General features: G+C 44.2%; 1 long non-coding RNA gene across 1 annotated transcript in view; it reads left to right on the top strand.

The window, feature by feature from the left end:
* Nucleotides 1-16,203, top strand: part of LOC134349048 (uncharacterized) — a 48,447-nt gene extending 32,244 nt beyond the window's left edge. Inside the window, exon 3 of the long non-coding RNA XR_010018572.1 lies at nucleotides 16,050-16,203. This is a non-coding gene — a long non-coding RNA (uncharacterized LOC134349048). The remainder of the gene's footprint in view (nucleotides 1-16,049) is intronic.
* The last annotated feature ends 215 nt before the right edge of the window (nucleotides 16,204-16,418 follow it).

Genomic DNA, 16,418 nt, shown 5'->3' with positions numbered 1-16,418 from the left:
ATGGGTATAGAGGAGATTTACCAGGATGCTGCCTGGTTTAGAGAGTATGCATTATGATCAGAGACTAAGGGAGCTAGGGCTTTACTCTTTGGAGAGAAGGAGGATGAGAGGAGACATGATAGAGGTGTACAAGATAATAAGAGGAATAGATAGAGTGGATAGCCAGCGCCTCTTCCCCAGGGCACTACTGCTCAATACAAGAGGACATGGCTTTAAGGTCAAGGGTGGGAAGTTCAAGGGGGATATTAGAGGAAAGTTTTTTACTCAGAGATTGGTTGGTTCGTGGAATGCACTACCTGAGTCAGTGGTGGAGGTAGATACACTAGTGAAATTTAAGAGACTACTGGACAGCTATATGGAGGAATTTAAGGAGGGGGATTATATGGGAGACATGGTTTGAGGGTTGGCACAACATTGTGGGTCGAAGGGCCTGTAATGTGCTGTACTATGTTCTATGTTCTAAGTTCTGTATTCTAAGAGCAGAGTAAGCTGCCTTAAGGACTAATGCCCAGTTACACTCACATGTGCTGTGCTGAAGTGCTTTGAGAGGATGGTCATGGCTGAATTAATTCTTGTCTAAGCAAGGACCTGGAATCTCTGCCAATGGGCCTACCGTCACAATAGGTCTACAGAGAATGCAACCTCAATGGCTCTCCACTCGGCCTTTGCTTTGAACAACAGCAATACCTACATCGGGCTGCTGTCCATTGATTACAGCTCAGTGTTCAACACCATCATGCCCTCAGTACTAATCAACAAGCTCCAAAACCTGGGCCTCTGCACCTCATTCTGCAAATGGATCCTTGACTTCCTCATTGGGAGACCATAGTCAGCGTGGGTTGGAAATAACATCTCCCCCTCTTTGATAATCAACAGTGGCGCAATCAAGAATGTGTGCTTAGCCCACTGCATTACTCTCCCTGCACCCATGACTGAGGAGCTAGGCACAGGTCAAATGCCATCTATAAATTTGCCAATGACACAACTGTTGTTGACAGAATCTCAGATGGTGACGAGGAGTGAGACAGATTAGCTGGTTGAAAGGTGTCACAACAACAACCTTGCACTCAATGTCAAGGAACTGATTGTGGGCTTCAGGAAGGTGAAGTTGAGGGAACAAACACCAGTCCACATCACGGAATCAGAAGTGGAAAGGGTGAGCAGCTTCATGTTCCTGAGTGTCAGCATCTCTGAGGATCTATCCTGCACCCAACAATTTATTGCAATTACAAATAAGGCATGGCAGTGGCTATATTTCATAACGAGTTTGAGGAGATTTGGCATTTTACCGAGGACTGTCTCAAGTTTCTATAGGTGGAAAGCATTCTAACTGGTTACATCACCGTCAGGTCACTACAGCGAATCAGAAAAAGCTGCAGAGGGTTGTAAACGCAGCCAGCTCCAACATGGCATTAGGCTCTCCAGCATCAAGGATATCTTCAACAGTTGATGCCTCAAAAATGTAATATCCATCATTAAGGACCCCCATAACCCAGGACATGACCTCTGCTCATTGCTACCATCAGGGTGGAAGTACAGGAGCCTAAAGACTGACACTCAATGCTTTATCATATTTATACATCTTATTGTAATTTATAGCTTGTTTAATGTGGGCACGTGGCCAAGTGGTTAAGGCATTGGACTAGCTACCTGAAGGTCGTGTGTTCGAGCCCCAGCCGAGGGAACATGTTGTGTCCTTGAGCAAAGCACTTAGTCACACATAGCTCTGCGACGACAGTGGTGCCAAGCTGTATGGGTCCTAATGCCCTTCCCTTGGACAACATTGGTGTCGTGGAGAGGGGAGACTTGCAGCATGGGTAACTGCTGGTCTTCCATACAACCTTGCCCAGGCCTGCGCCCTGGAGCGTGAAGACTTTCCAGGCGCAGATTCATGGTCTCGCAAGACTAACGGATGCCTTTATTTAGCTTGTTTAATGTATTGAACTGCTGCTACAATGCCACAAGCTACATGACCTACATTATGTCAGTAATAGTAAACCTGATTCTGATTCAGAAATCATCTGAACCTGTTGATGGTACATGGTACAAAAGTAGCCTTTAGTTTCCGGTCATTGGATAACCAGTAGGAATTGGGCAACTGAAGTTTGGAGATTGAAAAGTGGAGATGGAAAGTAAGTCTGTAGCTGTAGCTGAAAACATGATGTGTGGTTGGGTGCAGGGCTCACTCCGAGAATTTCAACATTAAGTGAGAAGATAAGGTAATGGTAATAGAGTTATAAAAAATTAAATTAATGCAAATATTAAAATTAAAGACATGTTGCAACTGTTATGTGTGGGTCTTGATGGAAACCATTCAGATCCATTGGTGATCTTATCTGAAGTGAGTGTCCACTGCTCAAGAATCTTCATAAATCAATGAACCATCATCTGAGATTCTTACACTATGATGCTTTGATGAATAGAAAAAATATCCAGGAGGCAAATCCCCCACTTTTAGATAATGTTCTGCAGAGGGACAGGAAGGTGTGACCACGAACGAGGTGTCAGGTTGATAGTGTTGTTAAGAAGGCGGATGGTGTGTTGGCCTTCATCAACTGTGGGACTGAGTTCAAGAGCCATGAGGTAATGTTACAGCTATATAAGAACTTAGTTAGACCCCACTTGGAGTACTGTGCTCAGTTCTGGTCACGTCACAACAGGAAGATGTGGATACTATAAAGAGTGCAGAGGAGCTTTACAAGGATGTTGCCTGGATTGGGGAGCATGCCTTCCGAGAATAAGTTGAGTGAACTTGGCCTTTTTTCCTTGCAGCGACAGAAAATGAGAGGTGACCTGATAGAGATGTATAAGATGATGAGAGGCATTGATTGTGTGGATAGCCAGAGGCTTTCTCCCAGGGCTGAAATGGCTAGCGCGGGGGGAAGTTGTTTTAAGGTGCTTGGAAGAAGGTACAAGAGGAATGTCAGAGGTAAGCTTTTCCACACAGAGAGTGATGGGTGCGTCGAATGCACTGCCAGCAACAATGGTAGAGGTGGATACAATAGGGTATTTTAATAGATTATTAGATAGGTACATGAAGCTGAGAAAAAGAGGGCTATGGGGTAGGGAAATTCTGGACAGTTTATAGAGTAGATTACATGGTTGGCACAACATTGCGGGCCAAAGGACCTGTAATGTGCTGTAGATTTTTATGATTCTATGGTTCTTCGATTCTAGATATGGAGATCCAGAAAGAGGATGGCAGAGGATTGCACTTGTCTAAAAATTATGAAGACCTTGCATCCATGCAGATGAGAACAGAGACTTGAGGTGGATGAGCAAACGGACGGTGGTATAGAGGTCATTCAGGTTGGAGAAATGAAAAGGTCTGTAGTGACGATGGTCTCCGTGCAGCTACGGTGACAGATGCCATTTTCTGCAGCTGTGAGCCTTAGCCTCGAAAGGTTGTGTTGTCTGCCCAAAGCCAAGATTACCAACATTTCCTCAGAGCAGGGGGAAAAGGATTTAGTTATTGTAGTCTAAGCGAGACCCAATTGCATCAGCAGGACAAGGGACATTCTGATGAAGGATTATGTTTGTCTGGAATCCAAATTAAAAAGCAGAACCACAAAGGTAATAATAGCAAAGTTAAAGTTCAAAATAAATTTATTATCAATATGTATATGTCACCATTACTACCTTACGATTCATTTTCTTAAAGGCATTCACAGTAGAACAAACAAATACAATGGAATCAATGAAAACCTTCTGTCAGGCCTGCACATACAGGCTCTCCCCAGTCTCCATACTGCTATTGGAAGTCACTTCCTGCTTGTTTATAACCAATTATTTGATTGTTATTTCCTTAAAGAATTTCAACTCATTGGTCAAGCAAGATATTCACTTCAGGAAACCATGCTGACTTTGGTCTATTTTATCATGTGCCTCTGAGACCTCATCCTTAACAATCAACTCCAACATCTGCTCAGCTACTGAGGTCAGCCTAAAGGGCCGAGCATTTCCTTTCTTTTGCCTCCCTCCCTTGAAGAATGGTGGGACATTTGCAATTTTCCAGCCCTCCAAAAGCATGCCAGAATCTATTTTTTCTTGAAAGAGCATTACTAATGCCTCCACGGTCTCTTCAGCTACCTCTTTCAGAACCCTGGATGTAGTTCATCTGGTACTAGTGACTGATCTAGTTTCAGAACGCCCTGCTTCTCAAGGACCTTCTCCCTACAAATTCTCTCTCTTGGGATCTGGCACCAACCTGATTTTCCCAATCTATCTACATATTGAAATGCCCTGTACCTGTTGCTCTTTTGACATGCCTCTTCTATCTCCCATTGTAATTTGTAGTCCACACCCTGGCAACTCTTTGGAGGCCTGTATATAACTCCCATGTTTTTACCCTTGTTTTACCCTTAAGTTTCCTTAACTCTAACCACAAGGATTCTATATCTTCCGATACTATGTCACCTCTTTCTAAGGATTTGATTTCACTTTTTACCAATGGAGCTACCCCACCCCTCTGCAGGTCTTTTCAATACAATGTGTATCCTTGGATTTTAAACTCCTAACTATGACCTTTCAGCCACGACTCAGTAATGCCCAGAACGTCATATTAGCAACTCTAACCACATTACAAGATCATCTACCTTATTCCATACAGTGTGTGCTTTCAAATAAAACACCTTTAGTCCTGTATTCATCACCCTTTTTAGTGTATCTCACTACACACTGCATCCAGTGTATATCAGCCACTCCATCCTCAGCCCTATCACTCTGGTCCCATCCCCCTGTCAAATTAGTTTAAATCCTCCCCAAAAGCTCTAACAAACCCGCCTGCAGTTGGACACCTTGGATCAGTCAGCCTCAACCAGTTGCTCCTGGCCTTCAGTTACCTTGTTGCCTTGTCATGTTAAGCATCTGTTCTCTCTTGCTTTGTGGTTTTTGTGGTTTGTTATTTTGCAGTTTATTATTAAAGTTATCACCCAATGCGGAATTGTCTCTGCTGCTTTGAGTTTGGATCAAATCTCCTCTACGTTTCCTGACAGAAAGATTGAACCAATGATTGACCCAGCAGATATACTTGTCTAAAGGAAGTTGTCTGTCTACGTGAGCATACAGAACCCTCATTATCAAAACCTCTAGGACCCATGCAGTTAGGGGGAGCTCCTTTGAATCCCCAAGAGCATGAGCATTGGTGGAGCAACAACTTGTGCCTTTATTGTGGAGCCACCAACCATCCACGTATCAAATGCCCACTGGATCCAGGTAAATGGCAACATCAGGTAGGGTGAGGGCTTTCTATCTAGCAAGCACACCCGGTCTCTCATTCCTGCAGCATAGCCCAACTCACTCTCTCTGTCCTCCTCCACACCCCGACAGCTCTAAGCACACAGGAGGCTCTGGTGGACTCCAGTGCAGCAGGCAACTTTCTGGACTGGGCTCTTTGTGCGCAGCATGGACTTCAAACCAAGCCTATCTCTCACCTTTTCTGCATCACAGCCACTGATGGACATCCCCTGGGGCCTGAGATGGTCAGAACGTGCACAAATCTTACGCACGTGACTATTGGAGAGCACCGTAAGTTCATCCAATTTCTCCTTACCAACTCACCCAACACTCCTCTCGTCTTGGGTTACCCCTGGTCCTCTTCTCACAACCCTCACTTTTCCTGGTCATCTGGTTCACTGCCGAGTTGGGATCCCACCTGCTGGACCACCAGCCTGCAACCTTAGCTAATTTCACCCCGTCTATCCGTGGAGACAAATTTCACCCTGCTAATTTCACCCCGTCTATTCGTGGAGACAAATTTCACCCTGCTAATTTCACCCCGTATATCCGTGGAGACAAATTTCACCCTGCTAATTTCACCGTCTATCTGTGGAGACAAATTTCACCCTGCTAATTTCACCCCGTATATCCGTAGAGACAAATTTCACCCTGCTAATTTCACCCCGTATATCCGTAGAGACAAAGCCATTCTCAACCCCACCCAACTCCCAGAGGAGTACAACAACTTAGCCAATGCCTTCAGCAAAAGGGAAGCCCTGCCCCTCACAGACCACACAACTGTGCAATCAATCTCCTCCTAGGCATCACCCTTCCCCAAGGTCATCTGTTCCCCCTTCCCCTGCTGAGACCCACGCCATGAATGACTACATCGTTGAAGTGCTGCAACACAGCTTCAGTCAACTATCCCAGTCCTCAGCCCATGCAGGATTCTTCTTTGTCAAAAAAAAAAGATGGGGGTCTTCATCCCTTTATCGACTACTGTGGACCTAACAAAATTACCATTAAGAAACACTCTCTGTCTGCTTGATGGATAGCGCATTCAAAACACTCCGAGGGGCCCAGATCTTCACCGAACTGAATCTACGGAGTGCATACAACCTGATCCACAACCACTGGGAGATGAGTGGAAGTCAGCGTTAATATTTACACTAGCCACTACGAATACGGTGATGCCTTTTGGATTATTCAACAGTCCTGCCATTTTTTCAAGCCTTCATTAATGGGATCCTCTGAGACATGCTACATAGGTATGTACTTGTCTACCTCGATGACATTCTCATCTGCTCCAGGGACTCCAAGATCAGGTCTGCCCAATCCATTCAGTCTTTCAGTATCTCCTTGAAAACCACCGTACTGCAATTTAGGGAAATGCTTGCTCCACAGTCCAGTCATTTCCTTCCTGGCTTACGTCTTTTCACCCCAGTGCATGACCATGGACCCAGAGAAAGTGCATGCTATCATTGAATGGCTCCAATAGTGCACCATTAAACAGCTACAGCATTTTTTGGGCTTTTCCAGCTTCTACCGCCGTTTAATGAGGAACAACACCCAAATCACTGCTCCTCTCACCTCTCATAACAAATCACCTATTTCACGGCTAACTTGGTCAAAAGATGCTTCACCACTACTTATATTCTCTGCCATCCGAACCCCTCCAGACCTTTACAGGTGGATTGATCATATGGGCACCAAAGCCATCCCCTCCCAGCAAGGACTGGGCACAGCTCTGTATGGAGTAGGTAACAAGGAGCCACGTGCCATCAAATGGGCCTTGGAGGAATTGAAACACTAAGCCCTTCCTGATCTGGACTGATCTCCAGAACCTCATATCCATACCACAGACCCGCCAACTCAACCCACATCAGGCTCACTGGGCCATCTTCTTGGAGCAATTCAATTTCCCCATTTAGATTATGAGAACACTCAGTCCTCTTTTATTGTCATTTAGAAATGCATACATACATTAAGAAATGATACAATATTCCTCCAGAGTGATATCACAGAAAACAGGACAAACCAAAGACTAACACTGACAGAACCATATAATTATAACATATAGTTACAGGAGTGCAAAAGAAGACCATAATTTGATAAAGAACAGACCATGGGCACGGTAAAAAAAAAGTCTCAAGTCCCGATCGACTCCCGAGTCCCCGTCAGCAGGCAGCAAAAGGGAGAAACTCCCTGCCATAAACCTCTAAGGCATCGACAACTGCTGATGCCTTGGAAGCAGCCGACCCCATTTCCTACTCATACGGCTCCAAGTACACCAAGGTGGACGCCCAGTCACAACAGTTCAACCCAGTTGGAACAGAGATCGGTCCTCAGCCCATAACTCCATCTTCCTAGATCCTTGCCTTGATCATCTGGGACCTCAAGAGCCGGATCTGCTAGGCCCTACAGCACGAACCTGCTCTAGCTGACAAACCTGACAACCACATGTACGTGCCAGTAGCCGTGTGTTCTGAAGCCCTCCAGTGGACCCACTCCTCACTCCTCTCCAGCATCCAGGTACAGCACGGACCTTAGATTCGCTATGATGCCAGTTCTAGTGGCCTACCATGATCATAGATTTACATCAGTTCATCTCTGCCTACCCTCAATGTGCCCAGTCCAATCCCTTCAACCAGTGACCACTGGGGCTCCTGCAGCTCCTGCTGTTCCCTCGTCACCCATGGTCCCACATTGCCAACAGGTTTGCCACCTTCTGTTGGGGCCGTGGTGATCATGACAGTGGTGATCCGGTTCTCCAAGGCAGCCCACCACTTTATTGCTCTCCCCAAATTTCTGCCAGTCATTAAGATGGTGGACCTGGTTCTCCAACATGTAGTTCGCCTCCACAGCTTCTCCCAGGAAACTGCGTTGGATCAGGGGCCCACAATTCATCTCCCACTTCTGGTGAGCGTCCTGCTGCTTCCTCAGCACCTCTGAATTTGTCCTCTGGCTACCATCCACAGACCAATGGACAGTAGAAAGAGCCAATCAGCAAGTGGAGTACATTCTGTAATACTATGCTTTTAACCCTTCCACATGAAAGAGGTATCTGCTCTGGGCCAGGATGCCCCACAATGTACAGACCTCCTCTGTCACGGGTATGTCACCCTTGAAGTGTATTATAGCTACCAACCCCTGTTGCTCCCCACGGAGGAGCCAATGGTGGAGGTCCCATCTGCCAGGACCCTGGTTTGCAGCTGCCAGAATGCTTGGAAGAGGGCACAGAGGGCCATCCTAGTTGGCAATCATGCCTAATGCTGCCAAGCCAACTGCCGGTGGCACCAAGCTAGATTACTCCAGCCAGGGGACTGTCTGGCTGTCTACCTTAGTGCGTTGGCTACCACAAGCTCCCATCCCGGTTTATTGGCCCCTTTAAGATTGCCCATTGCATTAACCCGGTTACTTCCCATCACCAGCTGCCACAATCCTGCAGGATCACACCTACTTTCCACGTGTCCTGCCTCAAACCCCCTGTCCACTCAACCCACCTGAGCCTACAACTCCAGAAGCAAGGATGCTGGAAAGTGGCCCGTGTACATGGTTCACCAGTTGATAGATGCCCATCATCCTGGATGAGGTGTGCAGTAACTGGTCGACTGGGAGGAGAAACCTTGGGTGCCATCCAGTTACAACTTGGATCCATTGCTCATTGATGAGTAACACTGGACCCTTCTGGATTGTCTTGGGCCATCAGGGGCCAGCCATGAGGGGAGTGGGGGGTCTTGTCAGGTGTGCACATGCAGGCTCCTCCCAGCCTCCACCCAGCTAACAGGAGTCACTTACCACTCATTTCCAACTCACCACCTGCAGCCTATTGGAACCCAACTCTCATCCCCAATCCTCATACGAAACAGCCAGTCTCAACCAGTTATTCTGGTCTGTAGTTACCTTGTTGCCCTGTTCAAAGTTCAAAGTAAACTTTGAACTAACATACAGAGAGGCTTTGAGGAAAGAGAAGCAGAATAAACAGTGTAAAGACAGTAAGGTAGAAGGGCTGAAATGTGTGTACCTCAATGCAAGAAGCATCAGGAACAAAGGTGATGAACTGACAGCTTGGATACATACATGGAATTATGATGTAGTGGCCATTACAGAGACTTGGCTGGCACCAGGGCAGGAATGGATTCTCAATATTCCTGGATTTCAGTGCTTTAAAAGGGATAGAGATGGGGGAGAAAGGGGAGGAGGGGTGGCATTACTGGTCAGGGATACTATTACAGCTACAGAAAGGGTGGGTAATGTAGCAGGATCCTCTTTTGAGTCAATATAGGTGGAAGTCAGGAACAGGAAGGGAGCAGTTACTCTATTGGGAGTATTCTATACGCCCCCTGGTAGCAGCAGAGATACAGAGGAGCAGATTGGGAGGCAGATTTTGGAAAGGTGCAAAAATAACCGGGTTGTTATCATGGGTGACTTTAACTTCCCTAATATTGATTGGCACCTGATTAGTTCCAAGGGCTTAGATGGGGCAGAATTTGTTAAGTGTGTCCAGGATGGATTCCTGTCACAGTATGTGGACAGGCCGACCAGGGGGAATGCCATACTAGATCTAGTTCTAGGTAATGAACCGGGTCAGGTCACAGATCTCTCAGTGGGTGAGCATCTGGGGGACAGTGACCACTGCTCCCTGGCCTTTATAATTATCATGGAAAAGGACAGAATCAAAGAGGACAGGAACATTTTTAATTGGGGAAAGGCAAATTATGAGGCTATAAGGCTAGAACTTGCAGGTGTGAATTGGGATGATGTTTTTGCAGGGAAATGTACTATGGACATGTGGTCAATGTTTAGAGATCTCTTGCAGGATGTAAGGGATAAATTTGTCCCGGTGAGGAAGATAAAGAATGGTAGGGTGAAGGAACCATGGATGAGAAGTGAGGTGGAAAATCTAGTCAGGTAGAAGAAGGCAGCATACATGAGGTTAGGAAGCAAGGATCAGATGGGTCTATTGAGGAATATAGGGAAGCAAGAAAGGAGCTTAATAAGGGGCTGAGAAGAGCAAGAAGGGGGCATGAGAAGGCCTTGGCGAGTAGGGTAAAGGAAAAGCTCAAGGCATTCTTCAATTATGTGAAGAAAAAAAGGATGACAGGAGTGAAGGTAGGACTGATTAGAGATAAAGGTGGGAAGATGTGCCTGGAGGCTGTGGAAGTGAGTGAGGTCCTCAATGAATACTTCTCTTCGGTATTCACCAATGAGAGGGAACTTGATGATGGTGAGGATAATATGAGTGAGGTTGATGTTCTGGAACATGTTGATATTAAGGGAGAGGAGGTGTTGGAGTTGTTAAAATACATTAGGACGGATAAGTCCCCGGGGCCTGACGGAATATTCCCCAGGCTGCTTCACGAGGCGAGAGAAGAGATTGCTGAGCCTCTGGCTAGGATCTTTATGTCCTCATTGTCCACGGGAATGGTACCGGAGGATTGGAGGGAGGCGAATATTGTTCTCTTGTTCAAAAAAGGTAATAGGGATAGTCCGGGTATTATAGACCAGTGAGCCCTACGTCTGTGGTGGGAAAGCTGTTGGAAAAGATTCTTAGAGACAGGATCTATAGGCATTTAGAGAATCATGGTCTGATCAGGGACAGTCACCTCACTATAGGAAGGATGTGGAAGCATTGGAAAGGGTACAGAGGAGATTTACCAGGATGCTGCCTGGTTTAGAAAGTATGCATTATGATCAGAGATTAAGGGAGCTAGGGCTTTACTCTTTGGAGAGAAGGAGGATGAGAGGAGACATGATAGAGATGTATAAGATAATAAGAGGAATAGATAGAGTGGACAGCCAGCACCTCTTCCCCAGGGCACCACTGCTCAATACAAGAGGACATGGCTTTAAGGTAAGGGGTGGGAAGTTCAAGGAGGATATTAGAGGAAGGTTTTTACTCAGAGAGTAGTTGGTGCATGGAATGCACTGCCTGAGTCAGTGGTGGAGGCAGATACACTAGTGAAGTTTAAGAGACTACTAGACAGTTATATGGAGGAATCTAAGGTGGGGGCTTATATGGGAGGCAGGGTTTGAGGGTCGGCACAACATTGTGGGCCGAAGGGCCTGTACTGTGCTGTACTATTCTATGTTCTATGTTCTATGTTAAATGTATTATTCAAGTACATATATGCAATCATATACAGCCCTGAGATTCTTTTTCTCGCAGGCATACTCAATAAATCTAATAAAATAATAACCAAAACAGATTCAATGAAAGATTGCACCGACTTGGGCATTCAACCCATGCGCAAAAGACACAAACTATGCAAATGCAAAAATAAAGAAATAATAATAAATAAATAAATGAATGAATGAATGAATGAATGAATGAATAAATATTGAGAACATGAGATGAAGAGTCCTTGAAAGGGAGTCTATTGATTGTGGAAACATTTCCATAATGAAGTCATGTTTGGTTCAAGAGCCTGATGGTTGAGGGGTAATAACTATTCCTGAATCCTGGTGGTGTGAGTCCTGAGGCTCCTGTGTTTTCCTGATGGCGGCAGTGAAAAGAGAGCATGTCCTAGGTGGTGGAGGTCCCTGATGATGGATGCAACAATGTTTTGTGTAGATGTGCTCAATGGTGAGGAGGGCTTTACCCATGATGGACCGGACCACTACTTTTGTCAAACTTTCTGTTCATTGGTGTTTATATTCTCCACTACACACCTATAGAAGTTTATTAAAGTTCTAGATGTCATGCCAAGTCTTCACAAACTTCTAAGGAAGTAGAGTCACTGCTGTGCTTTCTTCTTAATTGCACTGATGTGCTGGGCCCAGGACAGAGCACCAAGGAATTTGAAGTTGCTGACCCGCTCCATCTCTGATCCTCGGATGAGGACTGGCTCATGGACCTCTGGTTTCTTCCTCTTGAGGTCAATAATCAGCTCCTTGGTCTTGCTGATATTGAGTAAGAAGTTGTTATGGCATCACTCAACCAGATTTTCAATCTCCCTTCTGTATGCTGATTCATCACCACCTTTGATTAGGCCTACGACAGGGGTGTCATCAGCAAACTTGAATATGGCATTGTAGCTCTGCTTAGCCACACAATTGCACGTGTGAAGCGAGGGCAGCAAACAGCCTTGTGGTGCACCTGTGCTGATGGAGACCGTGGAAGAGATGTTGTTGCCAATCTGAACTGACTGAGGTCTGCAAGTGAGGAAATCCAGGATCCAGTTCAACAAGGAGGTAGTGAAACCACAGTCTTGAAGCTTATTGATCAGTTTTGGGGGATGATGCTACTGAATGCTGAGCTGTTGTCGATAAAGATCATCTTGACATATGCACCTTTGCTGCCTAGATGTTCAGGGTTGAGTGAAGAGCCAGTGAGATGGCATCTACTGTGAACCTGTTGCTCCAGTAGGCAAATTGGAGTGGATCCAAGTCATCACTCGCACAGGAGCTGATATGTTTCATCACCAGCCTCTCAAAACATTTCATCGCCGTGGATGTAAGTGCTCCTGGATGATAATCATTGAAGCAGGTCACCACGTTCTTCTTGGGCACCAGTATAATTGAAGCCTGCGCGAAGCAGGTGGGTACCTCAGACTGCTGAAGCAAGAGATTAAAGATCTCAGTGAACGCCCCATTCAGCTGATCAGCGCAGGTTTTAGTTCTTGGTCAGCTACCCCAACTAGGCCAGACCTTTTCTGTGGGTTCAACCTTCTGAAGGTTGTTCTCATGTCGGCTTCAGAGATTGAAATCATAGGATCATCAGCAACTGTGGAAGTTCATGATGGTTCCTTCATGCTTTGACAGTCAAAACAAGCATAGAAGGCATTGAGCTTATTTGGAAGCAAAGCTCTGTTGTTAGCTATGTTGCTTGATTTAACCTTATAAGAGGTAATAGCATTCAAACCCTGTCACAGCAGTTGAGCATCCTTAATGGATTCAAGTTTAGCCTCCCATGACCACCTCTTAGTTGTCCTGATCTCCGGGGCCTTTTTCTTTAACCTGAGCCAAGTGATCAGATTGTCGAAATGCAGTCTGGGCATGGAATGGTAGGCATTCCTTATCTTAGAATAACAGCTGTCATGTTAAGTATCTGTTCTCTCTTGTTTTGTAGCCCCTCATGGCTTGTTATTTTGCAGTTTATCATTAAAGTTATCACTCACCACTGAATAACATCCATTGCTATGCACGTGGGCCAAGCCTCCTCTCCCTTTCCCAACACAAGCAAGAACTGATTGATAACCAATATGCAAAAGAAGACAAACTTCAAAATAAATAAACAAATAGTTTGATTAATTAACTAATAATGCTGAGAACACGATTTACTACATAAGCTACATGTAAATTGATTTAGACTCATTAAAAACAGAATTGAATGTGTGGATGAAAGGCTGGTGTGGAAAAAACAGGTTTCAGTTCATAGGGCATTGGCACTGATATTGGTGGAAGAGCAAATTGTTCCATTGAGATGCACAGCTCTTGAACTGGGTTGTGACCAGTGTTGCAGTGAATCGAATAACAAGGCCTGTAGGGAGATGCTGGGTGGATGGGACTGAGAAGAAATTTGGTTAAAGGAAAAGGACAAGATGATAATGTTTGGTAACAAAATAAGGTAATAATAAGCACAGTAAGTCAGTAATCAATAGCGCAGACAAATAAAAGATTGTAGTTCCAATTAGATTCAGAGAAGGGAAAATAGTAACATAGTAAAAAGATGAAACTGAGGGATCTTTAACTGCATGAATAGAGGATTCATACAAGTTAGATGATCAATGGCCCAAACTGAAACAAATGGATATGATCTAATAGCTATTACAGATGTGGTTCCAAAATGAACTAGGTATTCCTGGATGTTTAGCTTTAAGGAGAGATAAGCAAAATGGGAAAGGGGGTGGCGAGACCCTAAGAGAGAATGGGATAATGGCACTAGACAATGAAACTGAGACCAGAAATATTAGTAGACTGGAAACGTTTTGGGTGGAGCTATGAAACAGCATGGGAAAAAAGCATTATGGCCATTAAGCCTCCCAAATAGCAATGTAATAATGTTTACCATAGTATGAATCATGAAATTTGAGGTACATTTAACAAGGGTGAAACAATAATCATTGGGACTTCAATCTATATACAGATTGGACAAACAAAACAAACAGTATTAGTGTAAAGGGTGAATTCAAAGAGTGAATAAGAGATTGTTCTCTAAATCATAAACACAAAAGGTGCTGGAGATACTGAAATTCTTGAGCAACACATTCAAAATTCTGGAGGACTTCAGCAAGTCAGGCTGTATCTACGGAGAGGAATAAACAGTTGATATTTCAGGCTTAGACTCAAGATTAATATAGTTTAGAACAAAATGGGAAAGGTTTTATGTTCAAATATTGTATAATAAGATTCAGTTCATTGACAATCTCATAGTTAAGGGACATCACAAAATATAAATACAGTGGATTGCAGTTAATTGGGACATATCAGGACCAGTACATATTAAGTGGCTGCTCCAATTAGCTGGTTTCAGGGAAATAATTAAAAAGGTATTTAAAAAATTACCATTTAATGGAGTATTAAATTATGTATTTAAATGAAATACGGAACAAATCAGAACACTACCAACACTACCACAGTACTATAAAACTGTATTAGTTCCTAATAGTTAGTGTCAGAGGAATTCATCCAGAGTACACTGCCTTGTTCTTTTGTTTGACTCTAAATGAACAAAATCGGCTCACCTAGTACAGTTAATGGACTGCCTTCATTTCGTGCTTTTAATGACCTCATCATTCAAATCTATATTGTCATTGAAACATTCAAGATGATTGTTGATACCTTCAAATTCTTCATAGTTCCTAACTTGATTAAGTAATGAAATAGTTTCATTTTTACTCTCAGCCGTTTCTGGCATCTTCAAGCTTGAATGCTTGAAACCACAGTGAGTGAAACATTTCAGAATTGTCTTACTGCTTATTTCTCGCCAACTATCAGTGACAAAAATTGTTGATTTTTGAACATAAACACGTACAACTGACTATTTAAAAACTGTTCGTTCTAAGTACAGCGTAGTGAGAAATGTCCACACAAGTGCATGCGTCCGACACTAATTAGAAACTTTGGCAACTATTTCCTGTTCTCATTAAGCGGCACAGTGTCCCAAATAAACAAAGGGAATCCCAACTATTTTCTTGATTCGTTTTTGCTCTTTAAGAGTTGTCCAAAATAAGCAGCTGCCACAACTAACTGATGGCCCAGTTAACTGCAATCCACTGTTATGTAAAAACTTAAAATGATGTTGGTCAGTCTGAAGCCGGATCCTTATATCCGAACAAAGCAACCTATGCAATTGGGGATCTACAATAAAAAATGTGACAATAAACCAGCACTAGCTAACTTTTAAGTAACTGGGAACAGATTAATAAGTAATACATATTCATTTTGGGGGAGCGGAATAATGATCTAACCAAGGTTGTCAGGGAAATTAAAGTTAGTGTTGCAATAAAGGAAAGGGCTTCTAATATCAAAAAAAGAAATATCCCTAAGGAATGGAAAAATTGCTGAGCAGCAAAAGAGGGAGCACAACATTGATGAGGAAAGGGAAGGTATAATAGAAGTGTAGGCTGGTGAGAGACATAAAGCAAACTGTGATAGATATGTCAAAAGAAAAACATTAGCAAAGGTTAATGCAAGTCCCTTACCAAACAAACAAGAAGATATAATAAAAGGTTAAAAAAAAGGAAATGAATGGCAGTGAAATTAAATAGATATTCCTATCTGTTATCCCCAACATCTTTTCTATTCTATGCTATACAACTAATCATGTACCTTCCTTACAGAGTACCATTACCATTTCACTTTAACATGCTACTCTTGACTTTCTGCAGTGCTCTCCCGGTATCCACTGCCTTTGCATTTGCTGTGGGTCTGCTTCCATCAACTGTGCTCAGGTCTGGTGTGGCCAGCTGGTGTTCATCTCTTAGGTTCTCTGGAAGTATATGGTTGCTGGGTGCATTTGATCTCCCCCTGCCTGTGGGGACAACAAGAAGGTGAGTCTACGGTTTAACCTGAGTCCAATGTTTCCACTGGCTGCCTCGCCGAGTCTGCACACAGACTCAAGTATCATTTGTTGAAAGTACCATCTGTGGTCCTATCCATCTGGGAGCAAACCCTGCCCTTTCAGGCATCACCCTCACCATGACTTGGTCACCCAGCTGCGGGAAGACAATCTCCTTTCCCTCCAGCTCTCTGATCAG

This window comes from Mobula hypostoma, chromosome 7, assembly GCF_963921235.1.
Source record: "Mobula hypostoma chromosome 7, sMobHyp1.1, whole genome shotgun sequence".
In the NCBI taxonomy this organism is placed as follows: domain Eukaryota; kingdom Metazoa; phylum Chordata; class Chondrichthyes; order Myliobatiformes; family Myliobatidae; genus Mobula; species Mobula hypostoma.
The sequence above is the reverse complement of the archived record's forward strand: the minus strand, read 5'-3'. Positions and strand labels throughout refer to the sequence as shown.